Here is an 18568-nt window from a genome sequence, read left to right as displayed (position 1 = left end):
TCTTTAAACTTCAGAGGGATTTTTTCAGCTAATTTTTGTAGGATGATATCAGAATCAAAGGTCATGCATATAGCTCCAGAGAGAAGAAATCCCAGGTGCCTCTCTTACCCTGTGTATCACATCCATCCTCTACTTCTAGGACATAACAATTTCTTCACAAGTTAAAAGAAAAAAAAAACTAAACTAAAAATAGATTAAACTCAACATCTCTTTTTGTACATCTAGTTACATGCTGTTATTTGAGGTTCTATTGTTGATTAAATAAAAAAACCACAATTTTTTGGTATATTTCTAACCAGTCTTCATTATTTGGTATTTGATCTAAAACAAATCATTATAACCCCAACTTATTTCATTCTGATACCTGTACCCTGAAATGTTAATTGTTATTACTGTCTTCACCAGCATGTGAAGTATAATCATGTTTGGCAAACAAATGGTTATGAATAATTTAAAAATCAGTATTTTAGTCGCCCAAAGTGACAATGTGCTGTGCTTTCCGAAGCTCTCAGTCGGCTAATTATACTGCATTGAAGAGCCTTCCCTGTATCTCTATAGTGGATTTTATGGCTAACTTTATTGAAATATTTCTCCTTTGTTATCTAGGACTTAGCAGCTTTTCTCTTTCTAATGCTTGACTACGTAGACAGGAAATCAAGTTGATAATGTCTCCTGGATCATAACAAGCTCATCTATTTGCAGTAGTAAAGATCTGTGGTAAGAGCAAGGGCCAAGCGAGTGCATGTCAGATGTGCTGCCTGGTCCCAAGACAGCAGGCAACATGAAAGAAAAAAGCCAAGTTCAAGACCTTGCCGAGGACAACAAGCTGCAGCGCCAGCCACCCAGCTGAGTGACACCAAGCCTGTAATGGAACATTACTTGTTGAGGTAGGCACACATGAAATATTAATTTCCTGGATAGTCTGCATTTGCATAGCAATGCTAAGTTCATCTCCTTGGCTTGCTCTGCCCTCAATTAGCAATTCAATTGTTATACCTGAGATTTGGGAAAGAAAAGATGAGAGAAGATCTGTAGAAAATTTCCCCCTGGAAACAGTAACACCAGCAATGCCTATCATTAATTTAATCAGAAACCTTGAGGCAGGAGGCCAGAGCAATCTGTTAAGAAAACATTTTCTAAAATGAGAATTGTTCCCATTTCAATTAGGGTCTTGCTCTCTGTTTTTCTCTTAGAGATGTTTTATTTCTCTGTTCCCTCTCCCACCTCCTGCATTGCTACTGATTAGATCTGCAAATGGGCGGGGGCTGGAGTTTCACTAAAGAATGCTTTCTTGAGACCTGATAATTTTGCAACAGCATCCTCTCCCTCAACCCCTGCAGCCGACTTCTTAAAAATAACATCTCAATTAGTTGAGACCCACTGTGCCAAAGATAAACTCCTTGTATCTCAATGAGCAAATATTCCAGAGAGAATGTATTTTGCTCCATAGTGTGCATGTTAACGCACTGTTCTCTTTATAATTAGTTTTCTACATACAGCTGCCTGTGAATGAATCTGCTGTGTCTGTGTGTTTGCACACATGTGTGTGGTTAGGTACATTTCCTCTCCCAGATGCATGGAAAAAATGCAAAACAAACAAGCAAACAAAGATGAAGACTATGGGGACAACCATGGAGGGGAACATTTTTTGAAAATGACATCCCAGGGAGACCTGCAGAGTGTACAAATATCAAATAATCAGTTTCAGAATCTTAACTTACTGATTCTGAAACCCCAAGAGAGAGATTATTATGAGCTATACATGTGGTGGTCTCTTCTCGGAGATTCTCCCCCAGCCCAGATGCCAAGAAACACCTTTATTAGTGCTGACTAGTCCTCTGACAAGCTCTGTTGCCATGATGACGCTCTGTTTCTGAAAGGATAGTAACTTCTCCAGAGAGTTCACTGACTGGAAATCATGTGAGTATCTGGAAAGGAATTTGATTTGGGAATTGGAGGGAGAAAAAAATCAAATAAAACCAAACCAAACAAACACAAAACCCACCGTCACCAACAACAATAAACATCAAGAAAAACCACTCCATCTGGAGGCAAGCATGCTGGGTTATGCTTATCATCTCAGCCCTTGCTGTCTCAGGATGTAGAAATAGCGGGGCTGCTGCAGTTTGAGCCCATTCTGGGCTGCACAGGGAGTTATGGATTAGTCTAAGCTACTTTTGGGACTTTTTGATAGTATATACAGTATCAGTATGGACATATGTCCCAGAATCCACGGTTGTCCCCAAACCTGTCTTTACTGATCCCTTTCAGTGGGTTTCTCTATAGAGGGAGAGGTAAGTTGCCTGCTCTAGAATCAAGATTTCAATGTAGTTTTATTTTAAGCATTTACATCACTAACCACTGAATTAGAAAGACAAGACATGGTTCTATTCATGAATCACTACAGGAGCTAGAAGATGTTATCAATAAAATTTATTCAGAAGATATTTATTTTTATCTACTACTTTTGCACTCAAATTAATACCTCTTAATAATATTTAACTTTTTTAAAATTTACTTTTTATTTATTTATTTACGTACTTCCCTCCTTCTACCCAGGGATCATGCCCTTCTATAATCCTTCCTCCATCCCTTCTCCCCTTCTCTTCTGAACTGGTGAGATCCCTGGGTTTCCCCTTTCCCTCAAGTGTCTTTTAGGCTAGCCACTTCCTCTCCCACTGGGGCCAGACAAGGCAGCATAGCTAGAAAAACATATCCCACATACAGGCAACAGCAGCTTCTGGGATAGCCCCCACTCTAGTTGTTTGAGACACAAATGAAGACCAAGCTGCAAATCTGCTACATATATGCAGGGAAACTTAGGTCTAGCCCATGTATGATTATTGGTTGGTGGTTCAGTCTCCAAGAGCACCAAGTGTCAGGTTAGTTGACTCTGTTGGTTTTCCTGTGGAGTTGCTATCCCCTTAGGAGATGCAATCCTCTAAGTTTTCTCAAAAACTGGGAATAGTTCTACCTCAAGACCCAGCTATATTAATACTGGGCATGTACTCAAAAGATGCTTTATCATCCCACAATGACAGTTGCTCAACTATGTTGATAGCAGCTTTATTCAAAATAGTGAGAAACTGGAGACAACCTAGATGTACCTCAATTGAAGAATGGATAAAGAAAATGTGGTACATCTACACAATGGAATATTATTCAACTATGAAAAACAAAGACATCATGAAATTTACAGACAAAGGGATGGATCTTGAGAATATCATCCTGAGTGAGGTAACCCAGTCCTGAAAGGGCATGCATAATATGTATTTACTTATAAGGGGATAAATATTAGTCTTAAAATAAGGATGCCCATGCTATACTCCACAGACCCAAGGAGGCTTGAAAGGAAGTAGGGCACAAGCCAGGATGTTTCAGTTTCACTTGGAAAGGGAAGAGGGAACGGCAGGGATGGAACTGGATGGGAGAAGGGATTTGTGATCAGGTATTGAGGAGGAGCAGGGCAGATGGCCATAAGAATGAATGGAAATCTAGAACTGATGGGGGAATGCAGACAGCAGCAGGGATGGAACTGGATGGGAGAAGGGATTTGTGATCAGGTATTGAGGAGGAGCAGGGCAGATAGCCATAAGAATGAATGGAAATCTAGAACTAATGGGGGAATGTAGGAGGCATTTCTAAGAGGATATGAAGTCCTATAGACCTATAGGGGAGGCACCTAAGAATAATTGGGAGTATCCTTAACTGTGACTCACAGCATTGGGGACATGGAGCCTGGGGAGGTTGCTTCCTGTGGCCAGGCAGGAAGCTGGGTTAAGTGATAGGGAAACCAACCCACCCACAAAACTTTGGACCCAAAACTTATCCTGCCTACAAGAATTCGAGATAGAACAGAGACTGAGGGATCAGCCAATCAATAATTTGACCAACTTGAGACCATAGGCCAGCAGTAATTCTTGATACTATTAATGATACTCTGTTATTCTTTTAGACAGTCTAGCATGGCTGTTCCCTGAGAGACTCCTCTTTCCAATGACTCACACAGATGCAGACACCTACTGCCAAACAATGGATGGAGCTTGGGGACTCTTATGGAAGAATAGGAGGAAGGATTGTAGCCCCAACGGGATAGGAACTCCTCAGGAAGACCAATACATTTTAGGTTTAAAATCTATTTGAAATTTGGAAACAGGAATACCAAAATGATGCTTTAGAAAGATTAAGGAGAGAGATCTCTTAAAAGATAGAACAGACTTCCAAAAATATATGAAGTATCAGACTTAATACAAAGCAGAGTCCATCTGTGTGTACTGCTATGGGAAACAGTGAGGATCTTGTATATGCATGCCTTTGTACTGCTGTAGTAAAAATCAGGCTTTTGAAACATTACAGTAAATGTTCTCCAACACCTTGATTATCTTGTAGAGTTAAGGACACAAACAGTAGTGGAGGGGGCATTTTATCTCAGTTGTGATTGCCTCTAGAACTAAGAGAATTGAGTTTAACTGTTTAAGTAGGAAGGTACAATCTCTCCACATATATTAAATGTGAAGTAAAAAAGGCACATTCTATATTCCAAAAGGCTGCTATGCTTAAAAGGAGAAAATACAAAGGGCTCTATTTTTATTTCTTCTGATTCACATTTTTCTTTTATCATACTGAAATGGTAAGAAACCTATTGAGTGATTTGCTAGTTCAAAGACATGAAAATAGATAAGTAATAAGGAATATCCCTTGATCACCAAACTATACACATAACAAACACACACATATTCACACATGCTCAGGTATACACACACATACACACACACACACACTCTGCTCTGCAGGGCATTCACACATACTGACTTCTCATGTATTTCTACAATACATATTTCATCGGCTTTAGAACTATTGAAATACCCAGTACTCTTTGCATCTTTCTACATAAAATAACTAATTTCTAAGCACATTTTTAAAAATACAATAGGCTTTTAGATAGTTTGTTCTATAGATGTGGAAACTGGGGAACAACAATGTCCCCAAACTACAAGAACCTGTGATCCAAACTCAGGCACTTTATGCCATTAAACTAGCTTGTGTCCATAGGATGAGGAAAAGCTGGACAAGGCTTCAGGGGAGGTGAGGCACCAGCATTCAAGCCACTGTATGACTCCAGTCTCCCAGTTTTACTTTTTAAAATGTCTGGTTTGGAAGGAACAGAGATGAGTCATCACTTAAGAGTGCTAGTTGCTCTTTCATAGGACAAGGGCTTGGGGCCTGTGCCCATACCAAGCAGCCTACAGCTGTCTGTAACTCCAGCTCCAAGGAATCTGACACCCTCTTCTGGCTTCTGTAGCATGTGTGTGTGCGCGCGTGTGTGCATGCACACACACACACACATACACATACACACACATACACATACACACACAGAAAGAGAGAGGGAGAGAGAGAAAGAGAGAGAGAGAGAGAGAGAAAGAAAGAAGTTTTAAAATGTATAACGTAAAGTTGTAGAACCCTGTACCCATTGTCACTCTATTAATTCTATTCTCAATGTTTCAAGTTGTAACTTTATGTTGTGTGCTGCATCCTAGATGTTCAGTTTTGGAAGGATATTCGACGTCATGTATCCAGATTCCCACTTTTGATTAAAGAATCTATTATATGATAAATATGAGACACAGTAAATGTTCTGAATGAATTCTTCCAATGAAGGAGACAGCCTAAAGCTCACTCATGAGATATTAAAAATATAATTACTAGAAATTATTTCTGTTAACTTCATCTACCTATAGATTTTCATAAGTAATTAAGGCTAATGTGCAAAGTTTTGAAAAATTCTGGAGTAATAAAAACAAAAAAAATTGTTACTTCAACAGCTTAACATTTTCTTAGCAGCTATTTTAATACATATATTCAACTTTGAAAATTAAATATTAACTTAAAAATACTCAATTCAATATACACAATGAACTTTAATCCAGATCACCTCAATCATTGAGTGAGGTTTTGCTAATTTTATGCTTCTTCCAATTTTAAATATGTTATGCTTTAAGAGTTTTAAGTAATTCAGATATTCTGTCTCGTAGGTATTAACATTTACTTTAGAAAAAAATTAATTTAATCCTATTTTAGCTCTGGATATGGTAAGTATTTATTTCTGCTAAAATTTTTATGCTTCTCATTGTTTCTTATCTTTTCTCTGTAATATATTTGCTATTTATTCTGATGCAAGGTTTAGGAACTATATATATTGTGGACCCTTGCAAATTTATATTTCTATATAATTGGCATTCACGTGTTTGAAACTCATTATAGTTTTCATTATCATCTGTTAAAATCACTAGGTTTTTTTGCCTCACTATTTAACATGACCAGTTGTACTACAAACTTTTTGTTGTTGTTTTGATGTGTTTTGTTTTAGGGGTTTAAAAATTGTCTTCTCTCTATGATCTCAAATATACACTTTTTCTAGAAGTTTAGATATTCACAAGTGAACACAACTTTTTAAAATGTACATTTAAATTTCACACATCTCAAGGCAGAAAAATCATTATTCTACAAGTGTAGCTGATGTGAAATTGGTTGTTGGCCACAGCATCATGACCTTGGCCCTTCCTCAGCATGCACTTTACTACATCTCCCAGATCTTTTTCATATGAGTCATTTTGGTTGAGCCCAGTTTTCCAAAAATATCAGCAATTAATCTGCAAGCATTTCATCTGCAGACCAGTGTGGATGCCTTTGACTCAGGGCTTGTCTTTCACTGGTGATTGAGTTTCTTATTTACATAAGATTATGTTGTTATCCAGAAGAATAGAAAAGGCTCAATGGCAACTTTAATCAGAGTAGTAATCTAGAGTGTATGGACACTGAGGGCCATGCTCAGTAAACCTTTCTCATAAACATTCAATCTCCAAGACTGAATGCCTTAGACCCATGATGGTCATGCGCTGAGGCCTTCCTTTAAAACACATACTTATACAGTGGTAATAGGGATTTCATGGGAGGCCTTAGAGAATACTGAGAAACAAACTTAAAATGGCCAGATTCTAAAAAGGGTTTCAGGCACCAAAGGGGCTGTGGAAATCACTTTTTTTCCCCCTTGCAAAGTCCTTTGTGATCTTAAGCTCATCTATTCAGAGGAAAGGTCAAGTGGGAAAACCCAGCCATTCTGCTTTCCCACAAAGCTGTTGCAGTTTTCTGTCTCCTGACAGCCATCACTGGGACTCTATTATCTACCATTCTGTTTACAGCACCACCCAGATCCTTAACTGGAAACCCACTAAACTGCTCTTGCCTTTCATGGGCTGCCTAGCAGCTCCTTGTAATGGCTTCCTGTTATCCATCTAAAAGCTTTCTCCCTTGCTCTGTTTGTTTAAGGAGGGCAATTTGAGGAAGCAGAACTACCCCAAACAAGCTTTTCACTGCTCTGGAGACCAAATGCAAGCTAATTTGATAATCAGGGTCCCTTCCAGTTCATTAGGTACCGCTTTAAAGTAGCATTTTGATGGCATGACTGAAACCATTTTTAAAGACTATCTTAGGATTTGATATCTACTTGCTGAAAACACTCTACATCTTGGCTTTAAGTAATGGTTAGTGGTTTTTTAGGCAAACAACAGAACACTTATGTTTGTTCTGGAATGTTTCAGACCACAAGCTGGTCTACAGGATGTGGATACACACACACACACACACACACACATACACACACACACACAGACACACAAAGATGCACACACACACACACACACACACACACACACACACACACAAGATTTCCTTGTCTCCAAACTCCTTTAGATTGGTAACCTTTTCATGTTCCTAATCCAGTTCAAGAACTCAAATGTAAAGAAATAAAACTATTTTTCATTTTAAATTGATGGTTATCTGGCAGGTTAAAATCGCACAGCTCTCACTTTCCAAGCTCAATGGATAAAAAGAAAAGAGGAGATAGTTTCTCCTGAGCAGGCTATGAGACAGCTACTTAAAATGCATTTGCTTGTTTACAAGAATCTAAGCAGAGACAAAGCAGCTCCTGAAAGTGCAGGTCCAGTCAGCATGTTAAGATCAAGCTGAGGTTAGCTGGTTTCTTGTTTCCCCTGATTTCAGTACATAGCCTCTTGCTATTTTTTAACCAGCTATACTTGACACACATAATTTAACATAGATAAACCAACTGAGACTTGAATCGCAAACGAGTTCTCAAGCCTTTCAAAGACATCAAGGCTTAAATACTTATCACTGAAAGAGCTGTGTTCCATAATCAAAACACATGACTATCTGGAAAAGCTGGACTCTGATAACTGTATAGATTATTGGTGAATGGGGCCCATCACAGAGGAATGGATGAGGAAGCAAAAGACAGAGAGTTTCAACAATGGCACTGACGATGCATATACTACAACTGTGATACCATAGTCTATTGTACCTTCGTCAATAAGACACATGTGCATGATACCAGAAATATGTTAATAAATTTCAGTGCTGGTCTGCACTAATGTATCTGTGCTCCAAGTAAAGCGTGTTAGAAACAAACGATGGTAACAGAAGACCATGTAGCACAGGTGTGGCCCTGGAATTTCTGAATGTTCTCAATTGCGGTGCCACCAACAATTGCTCTAAAAAAGGAACAAAGGCCGGACATTGGTGGCACACTCATTTAATCTCAGCACTTAGGAGGCTGAGGCAGGCAGATTGTGAGTTCGAGGCCAGCCTGGTCTACAGAGTGAGTTCCAGGACAGCCAGGGCTACACAGAAAAACCTTGTCTCCAAAATCAACAAACAAACAAACAAACAAACAAAAAGAAACAAAAAAGAACAAAGGTGTGAGGAGCTCCAGCCTTCATAGTAACTTCACATTACTAATGGTTTGATAACATTTAATCAGTATCCTAATATTTTTTTCAGAGAAATGGGGATATTGACTTATTTAAATTTAAAATAAAATGTGTTTTAAATAATGATTAAATTATCTAGTTTTGTTTTTTTTTTTTAAAGGAAAGACATGTAAACATATAGTCAATAAAACCTAAATACTATCACACAACGTTAGGTCAACAAAGGGATGTTTGTCCTAATTCCATGTTAGTGTTCTCTAATATTTATGATTCAAAGTCAATAAGGAGAGTAGCTAGGGAGCAGTTGTCTTCAGATAAAATAACTTTTTACTCACTTCTCATCCTTCCTGACATTTATTTGTGAGCTATGAACAAAGCACCATTTTTTTTCTAGTTTTCTATTACATTTGCACTTCGTTTTTTTTTTTTTCTTTTCACATGCACTCACTGTACCACCCACCAGTCTCTCAACTGCTACGAGGGTAACTCTCTCTTGCACAGCTTCAGTATTCCTCTCCAGTCTCAGCACCACATTGTCAGTGCAGCGTCTCCCTTGTTCCCCTGGTACCGCTCCATATGAAGGGTTCACAGGCAGAAGCTTCCAACATGCATCTCACACAAGCACCCTAATCCAATCAAAGGCTTATGAAAAGAGACAACTCTACTTCCCAGTGTCTCACAGAGCAGAAATTCCCAGAAACATGGCCAGAAAAAAAAAAAAGTCTATGCTTGAAACAAACTTCTTCAGCAATATAGATATGTCCTAAGGTCAGAACTGTCAGAGCAGATTCTTCAAAAGGGTAAAACAAATTACAGCTACATTCATGTCCCTACATCATCAAGAGAGCAATGTGGGAGTTAGGTTGGAGTCACCCAAGTATGCTTGCTTCAAGTAGACTATAGCTTTTTTATGTAGGTAGAACATCTGTGCCTCTTAAGTTAGAATTCTCCAGGATTTCTCTTCTAACCTCAAATGTGAAACCATAACTTGTCTGTATCTGTTGCATTGAAGAGAAATGTGAGTGTCTGTTGGGGGTGTGGGGTAGCTGTGTATGTGTGCCTGCCTCTGTGTGTGTGTATTAAAGAATGCATTTTTAGAAGAGACATTTTAATTAACCCCAATTTAGTAGGCAATGCTGAAACACAGGGGATGTAAGACATTTCTGACCTATTGCCTCTTAGTTATAATGATGATGATAAATGAGGCTGCATCCTGGGTCTAGGAATACTTGCCACAGGCAAGATTTCTGAACAATTCTCCTCATTTCTCAATGCCCTATATTAAGTAATAATGATGTTAAGCACAAGGATTAGTGTGTGTGTGTGTGTGTGTGTGTGTGTGTGTGTGAGAGAGAGAGAGAGAGAGAGACAGAGACAGAGACAGAGACAGAGACAGAGACAGAGACAGAGAGATGGGGGGGCAAAAGGAAACCAAGGAAAAGGAAGTAAACTGAAATAAATATGGCAAAGCTACCAATGCAAGTGTCTCAACAGCAGTGTAGTGCAGAAATGAGAATGCCATTCATGGCCAGTTCTGCCAGCAGCACTGGTGTTTTCTGAGCAAATCTGGTGCTGATTCCAATTCCTGTGTTTTAATTAGCAAAGATGCCAGTCTAACAGGAACCCTGACTCTTCTCATAGACTCAGACCATTTGCCCTCGTTATGAAAGTCTGTCTTCATCATTCCTGCAGAAAAATGCATCTGAGCACAGTAGCTAATGACAACAACCGTCTCATTATATTTTGTGACCTAAAGAATAAAAATAAGTTCTATTGTAAAGAGCCCATGACCTCTTTTTTTTTTTTTAAGTTTTTGGTTTTCAAAAAAATGTGGAATAACCCTATAGCTCTCTAAATGCCAAATTATTTCTCCGTGTGAGTTGTAAACATTGATTTTGGCATTTTGCCTACACCAAGAAAATCAGGGCTTTGAAGGCAATAAGCAAGTGACTTTACACAGAGCCTATTATAATCTCTCACCCCCTACCTTCTTAGAAAAGCAGAGTTCACAGTGGTTGGTCAAAATTCTGTTTAGGGCTGGAATAGACCAAGAAAAGCTACTCAGAAGTTTCTAGAACCAATTAAATACCCTTGATTTACTGATTTAATAAAGAAACTCTGTCTTCTGACCTAAAAGGGTCAATGAGAATAAATATCAACAAAAGGGAAATGTTTTCACTGAAAACACAGGGAGGTTTCTCATGTATGTCTGAGATGCACTCACTTCTCAGTGGAATGCTGGGGCGGGAGGCTAACAATCCATGCAGGAAGAGTCTTCACACAAGGGTGCTTACAGTGTTACTCCAGACAGGTTAGGAGCTGCCTACAAAATGCACCAAGGCCCTTGAGCACACTTCATTCACTTTCAAAGAAACAGTGGCTCTTTCTTTCATGCCATTTTGGTCAGCCACAAACCTGAAAAATATCTTTTACATAAAAATCTTCTGCTGGTGGCTTATCAGACTAGTAGACTCCAGCATTCCCTCCCTTCTGCTGTACTGGCTGGTAATAGTTGGATGGTTGAAGGCTGAGGGCCTAGTGAAGGGTTAAGCCTAAAACATTGGTCCTTATTCTTGACCATTACTCAAAATAATATACCATCAAAGAAATCTGATCATTTAAATGATGGGAAATGATGCCAAATTTTGATGTGACTTTTTAGAACTATCATACATCCTTATTTAAGAACAATTATCAATTTCACAATGTCACAGTTAATCATAATACCCATAGTATACTAAAACAATACCTCTTTTTATTGTGGGTATTTTGTGCCAATTACATCTCTTTCTTGTTTTCATTTGTGAGCATTTAGTCTTAGAGAAATTTGAACGTGAATTTCTTCAAAGATGTAGAAAATGTTAAAAATAGTAAGCAACTGTACCTCGTTTACTGAAATTTTGTTAATAATTTCACTGTATCTGTGCTTGCTTTTATTGCATTTCTGTCACAATTTATCACACTTTCCATTCTTCTACCTAGCATTCTTATTTTTGAAGTATTTCAAAGAAAATTATATACATTAAGATATTTTCTTCTATATACTTAAACCACTGGTTATTAATGCATACCATTAATAAATATTCAGCATTTTATATAATAACTATATACAATATAAATTATTGAGTTTTATCCCACTGAGTTATAACAATGATAACCTTGACCTAATTCCACATCTTCTATCAGGAATGACCAGGCTGTCTCTGTTTCCTGATCCATAGCACTAGACCTCATTTCCTGGTGAGCTCCCTTGTTTGCAGGTCTAGGCAGTTGGAAGCTAAACTGTCAAGATTAACATGAGATAAATTCATAATTCTTATAGCCCATGCATGTTTCAACCTTCCTTTGCCACTCAACTCTGGCTCCTTTAAGGGTGACCTGAGCTGCCTGCCCGTCCATGGAGACAGTCTATTCAGTTACAGATGTACCATTATACAAATAATACATTTGTTTGTTTCTATTGAATGTCTACATGGAACTTTTGCAGACTATATAATGCCTCTGTGTAGTATGCTGTGCAATAAGCTTCATGATTATATGGACTGTATATTCTCACTTTGCTCGGTTACCCAACACAATGAAACACAGAAGCAAAGAGTAGAAGAATACTCATGGAAAGAATTTCCCCTCCTTGGGCTCCTCTTTCCTGCACAGCACATGCTATTTTGTAATGGGTCTACAGGCTTACCTTCTCTTCCTCTCTGTAAAGGTTTGGGTTTCCATGCTTAGTTTTTCAGTTACCTACTATACACCCGAAAATGAACTAAACATGGGACAAGTTAAGAAAAGATATAACAGAAGTGTGTTTGCCCTCTTCTTCCGAAGTGGAGACAGATAAATATGATACAGGCTGAAAAGAGTGTCATAAACCTAGGCAGGGACATGTAATATCAATCATAGAAGAATGGAAATTTTGCCATTGAGAGTGGCCTCCAGGCTGAGGCTTGGAGTAGATCTTAGCCTTACTGTACTTCCTTCGCACGCTAAATTCAGACCACCTTCTCTGTCATGTGTGAACTCCCTTTCACTTTTATCACTGTGGACTATGGAGCACTTTTTCCCTGCACGGAGAAAGAGCTGGTAATAATAAGGCATCAGATGACTCTCACTTGGTTTCTAGCAAGTAAAATCCAGGAAAAGTTCAAAGCTACGACTATATTATCTCTCTCCCCATTGGTCTCCTTCTTGAATATCCCACAGTGACTATGAAGTTTAAGCTCAAAGAACGTATTATGTTTCTACTCTGTGCAGTGGAGTCTGGCTTTAGAATATGAAAAGCATAGCCATGCAAGGGCCGCCGAAGCACTGACATCTGTCAAAGTTCATTCCCTACCAATATTTGTTAGCTTCTCTCAGAGCAGAGACACATCACAGGGGAGTTTTGCTCTTGCTGAAAAATGTGCAAGAGGAAGCAGGCTAGGCAGAATGTATTTCGCATCTCACCCTTACACAAGTTCTATGTGTTCATTCAGTTGTTAGATGTGTTAGAAGAGTTCTGTGGTTGTTTGTACTGACTACAGGAGAGCAGATGTTTCAGAGAGAGATGATAAGAGATCAGACAAAAGAAAGGTACTTAAATGTTATGTCAAACAATGTTTGAATAAGGGGAGCCACTTGGACAAAGAGGCACAAGTTAGTTTTACATATCAGTGGATAGAAAAATAAAAATGCTGCCTTTTATCATTTGCATAGTAATAATAATAGTTAATGACGTTGCCCTTTCCCCACAAAAACACACTTAAAATTACTGATGATAAAATTAAGATGCCCATCTCTCAAAGGTAGTCAGTATGCTTTGACTCTTCTTTTGAAAATGTTAGTTCTCAACAGGGAGTTATTTGAACATGACATGAACTTCCTGTTTTGATTTGTGTTGGAAGCAATAAATGACATCAGAAGATTAGACCCACTGAGGTTAACTATGTGGGAAAACACAAAAGTGCATGTTCACAGGTTCAATCATGCATGGGCAGTTTCAGTTTGCTATGTGTTTTTAGAGCCATACTCATTTTCATCTAGTATTACAGTTTTCTGTTAGATTTTGGATAACTTATCTTTTACTTTATCATAGCCTCTAAGTTGTAGCTCTTCTAATGACTCTCATTGTTAAGTACATAGCAGGACCTTTTCATGATGAAATGTACACTATTATGGTATGTCCTATTTCCCAAATACATATATATATATATATATATATATATATGTATATAATACTTTTTCACCACTTTGTCTTGGTGTTAGAACATCTGATTCAAATTTAAAGTCTTATTCCCAACTCTATTTTCTCCAGAAAACTTATGAGTTTTCATTTCATTTCATGATACAAAGTTCATGAATTTTGTAACATAAATGTTTTCTTATAGCAGAACTGAATGTAATTTTTTTTTGCTATCTGTGTGACTTTCCCCAAGTTATTCACTATAATTTACAAGTGTCCTTTAACAAACATAATGGGATTATTTAAATTTAATCATTTAAATGGAAGCATTTGTCTCCTTAATATAATTTACCAAGGTTTTATATTTGAAGTTTTAGCAATGATTAAGGGAATAGGGAATGAGAATTTCTCCAGTGGGAGGAGAAATCCATAGAGCACATTGACAGGAACAAGCATCCATAGATGTATTAAAAGTACGAGTCACTGACAGTGATCCCTGTTGTCTGAGAAGACAACCTTCAAACACCTAATGGTACCCATAATCTACTATATGCTTGGAAATAATCATTAAAGCTTTTCTGGAATAACTATTCTTCCGTGTGAGCTAAATTAAAGCATCCCATAATTATCTAAGGAAGCATGTTTGCAACCACGTGACTGTATGAGTGAAGCAGTGTCCTGCAAAGATCCACAGTAAAACTGGTTACAGAACTTTCTTAGGATTGAAGGGTCTTGATTTTTACTGTAATGGTTTGAGGCAGTTGACTTACTAAATATGACCCTATGACAACAGACCCAAGTTTGTTTCTGTTAATTAACTCTAGAAGTAATTCAATTAAAAAATTTCAAGATACTATCAACACACACACACTCACACACACACACATGCACACCTGATTGTGCCAGTGGTTCTATAACTTCTAAAAATGTGGAATAAGTTTACAAACTATTGTGGAAGGGTATCAGGGAGATGTTATTATGCTCTATATTTTTATTTTGCTCTGTATTTTTAGAATTCTGGCAACCACATGATGTTAGAAATAATTTTTTGACAGAATTTCATGGTTTATGCATTTTTTTCTGTATAAGTTTTCTATGGCATGCATCATGAGATTTTTCATAAGGCTTTGATGAAGCTGTGAAATACTTTTGAAGGCTCATAAAGTCTGAGTAAATTGTTTTTTGTCAGATTTGGATTTTTGCTTGCCTGTTCTTTTTTATAAAAGAAAAGAGAGAATTAACACGAAGCAGCAGGTCTGCAGCTTTCCCAAGGAAATAAAAGAAAAAGTTCCTGACAGAGAAAATCCAAACCAATTAAGCAGAACAGAAACAATTTTACAGAGAATAAAGGCATAGCTGAATATCAAATATAGATCTAATACCGATGCAAATAAATCATGCAGCTCTAATTGTGAGATTTACATAAGGGTGTCATGTAATTTCTAATATAGTCATCGTATTTTATTTAATATTATTAAAATTCACATTTTGATGGCCCTGTGTATTTGAATTAGTGTTGTTTCATCATCTTAGTTCTTTCTGTTCAATCTAAGATTTTCAATAATTAGAAAATTTTTAAGTATTTTAAATTTCTGATGGAAATCTTTCCAATGACTGATGGTTCATAAGCCATAGCACCATACACATAGAAACCGGATGCCGTCCTCCTTATTGATAACAAATTGGATGAAGGCCACCGAAGAGCAGGAATAGATTAAGTCTTATAAGAGAAGCTATATATTATTTAGTAGAATACCTAGACTCTTTATCATGCATCCACATGACAAATCAAGAGACTATAGAAAAAAGCTATTGAATATTTTGGGTGAATTGGTTTCCCCTATTATGTAGGGAGTAGATTACAAGGCCTGTCAGAGACCAACCAAATCATAGTTAGCCTTCCTTCCATCTTGCAACTTTGAAAGACTGTTGAGTAGGCAGGAGCCACTCATTAGGATAAAGATCTGTTACCTTGATGGAGCATCAGAATTATTGCTCTTTCATAAAAGAGGGGGCTCAACTCAGAACAATTTGATTAAATACGTTTTCATAGCCAATAGAAAGGTGGGTAATGGCATTCCAGAACCCTTCTCAAAGTCCAGCATTTCAGAATGATGAGACCTGCACTAGTTGCCTTGTATTGGTGTGGTAGACATAAAATCAGAGCTGAAGATAAACGTGGTGTGCTCACACTTCAAAACTTATTAATGATCACTAAGGAGCCCCCTGCCCCACGTGACTATGACCAAACTAATGGTAAGAACCTTTACTCCAAGGGTTTATGAATATTGTTACCATTCTACATTCAGAGCTCTGCAGAAGTCTATCAGAACACTAAAACTGTTTACTGTTGCCTTAATTAGATACTCCTCAAAGAGATGGCAGATCCTGATCTCATGTCAGTTGCCTCAAACATAAGCACCAGTGAAAATCAAATACCTGGGAGAACTATAAGTCACATTCTTTCTTAATTTATTTTTCTACTAAAAATTTTCCTTTTTAGGAGTCCCATATGAAGATCAAGCTGCATATCTGTTACATACATGTAGAGGACCTAGGTCCATCCCACACATGTTCTCTGGTTGGAATTCAGTCTCTATGAGCCATTTTCTCCCCATCTTCTACAACACAGGATTCCCCAAGCTCCACAGAATGCTCAGTTCTGGGTCACTGCATCAGTTTCCATTAGTTGCTGGGTGAAACCTCTCAAATGACAGTTAGGCTATGATATTGTCTTCAAGTATAGCAGAATATCATTAATAGTATCGGGGTGGGCTCCTGTCTTGTCATGAGTCTCAAGCTGGGCCTGTCATTGGTTGGACCTTCCCTCAACGTTGGCTCCGTCTTTTACCCCACAACATCTTGTAGGCAGGACAAATTGTGGGCCTAATATTTTATGGCTGGGTTGATGCTCCTATCCCTCCTTGGATGTCTTGCCTTCTTATAGATGGCTGCTTCAGGCTCCATATTCTCTATTGCTAGAAGTCGTAGTAGAGGCTGCCTCTGACTACATTGCCTACCATAGAATCCCTTTCCACCAACTGAGCTGCCTCATGTAGCCTCAATAGAAGATGCCCCTCATCTTGTTGCAACTTGATATGAAAAAACTGGCTTATGTTTATGGGAGGCCTCCCCTTTGCTGAGGAGAAGTGGGAAGGGGAGAGGAGATGAGAGGGGAGTATTGGGAGGAAAGTATGGAGATGAAACTGTACTCAGGATGTGAAGTAAACAAACAACTCAATCAATTTTAAAAAATCAAGAATGAAAAAACCTCCTAAAGTAACTATATTAACATTTTGCAGTGCCACTAATAATAAATTCCAGGGACTTGACAAGGTAAGAGGTCTCTTCTCACTATATGAAAATCATTTTCTTGAAGTTATTCTGGAAATACATTAAGTGCAAAAATATCTTAACCAGGTATGCTTGGTTATATCTACTACAGGGAACTGTAGTTCTTAACCAGAAAATATATTGGTCATGATAGAAATTATATAACATGTGAAAATATCTTGTTTTTCACTAATAACAATAGTAACTAAACAGTGGTCACTGAAACATCATTAAATCATGATTGTACTGTTATTACTGACACTCTTACTCTGAGGAATGTAAGGACACGTGTTATCTGAGAAGTTCTGGGACAGAAGTTGGTACCATAGCTCAGTTTGTTAAACAGCTGCTGTGATGGTTTCCTCTTGGTCATCGAATTAATTGGGTTGAGAATTATCTAGGAGATTAATGAAGCATGTACTGGGTGGTACTGAGTGTGTCTATGAAGGTGTTCAGGAGGGAAGTAACTAAGGTTGGAAGACATATGTGGCAGCAGCATCCCATGGGCTGGAGATCTGAATGGAATAAAAGGAGAGAAAGAAGAATACCCAGGGGAGCACTGACATCCCCCCTCTCTCTCCTTCCAGCTGCCATGATGTGAATTGCTCTCTGATGTCCCCCCTCAGGATGGCTTAAAACAGCTGTAACCATAAGGTTTACAAACTATTTCTCATTAAAGCTTGTCAACAAGCAGCAACGCAATATACCTACTATTTTGATTAATTTATTTGTACAATTTGCAGATAACATTGCTTCTTCCAGGAGATATTTAGTTTTCCAGATATATGCCATTAGATATCTTCCCCTCCTTCCTGTTATCCATAAACAATGAGCCTTCTTAGTAATCACTAGAGGTCCATTAGGAAGTGGTAGGCCATCCCTAACGCTAAGTGTCTACCCCTCTCCTCAAGTATGCATAAGATGATATATGGTTACTTTGTTTTAATCTTTAAATCTTCAAAAACTCTTAACAATGAGACTCTATCTCTTTCAGCCCTGTTGTGTAGCAGGAAAAATTATACCCTGGGTGCATTATCTAAGTTCATAGGTCAAATTCAGCCTTTTTTTTTTTTCTTCTTTTACTGGCCCTTGCAATAAGCATGCTATTATAAATAAGCTCTTCATCAAGACTAGCCCCAACAAATACAGATAAGTAATAAAACAAGCCAGGCGGCTAGAATGTAAAAGATTTATATGGATAGCTTGCATGGGCAATAAGAACCAGAGTTCAGAGGTCTTTTGAATCATACACATGATGAAAAATCCGAATCATTTAGCAAAAAAAAAA

The 18568-nt window shown here is 37.9% G+C and overlaps 1 protein-coding gene and 1 long non-coding RNA gene across 3 annotated transcripts in view; one reads left to right on the top strand and one right to left on the bottom strand.

Moving 5' to 3' along the window:
- Positions 1–18568, bottom strand: part of Unc5c (unc-5 netrin receptor C) — a 345405-nt gene that overhangs the window by 223443 nt on the left and 103394 nt on the right. The window lies entirely within an intron of this gene.
- On the top strand, positions 473–17982 carry LOC116093864. Its single transcript, XR_004119864.1, has 2 exons — positions 473–887; positions 17868–17982. It is a non-coding gene; the product is annotated as an uncharacterized LOC116093864 (long non-coding RNA).

This window comes from Mastomys coucha, unplaced genomic scaffold (genome assembly GCF_008632895.1).
Source record: "Mastomys coucha isolate ucsf_1 unplaced genomic scaffold, UCSF_Mcou_1 pScaffold16, whole genome shotgun sequence".
NCBI classification, from domain to species: domain Eukaryota; kingdom Metazoa; phylum Chordata; class Mammalia; order Rodentia; family Muridae; genus Mastomys; species Mastomys coucha.
The sequence above is the reverse complement of the archived record's forward strand: the minus strand, read 5'-3'. Positions and strand labels throughout refer to the sequence as shown.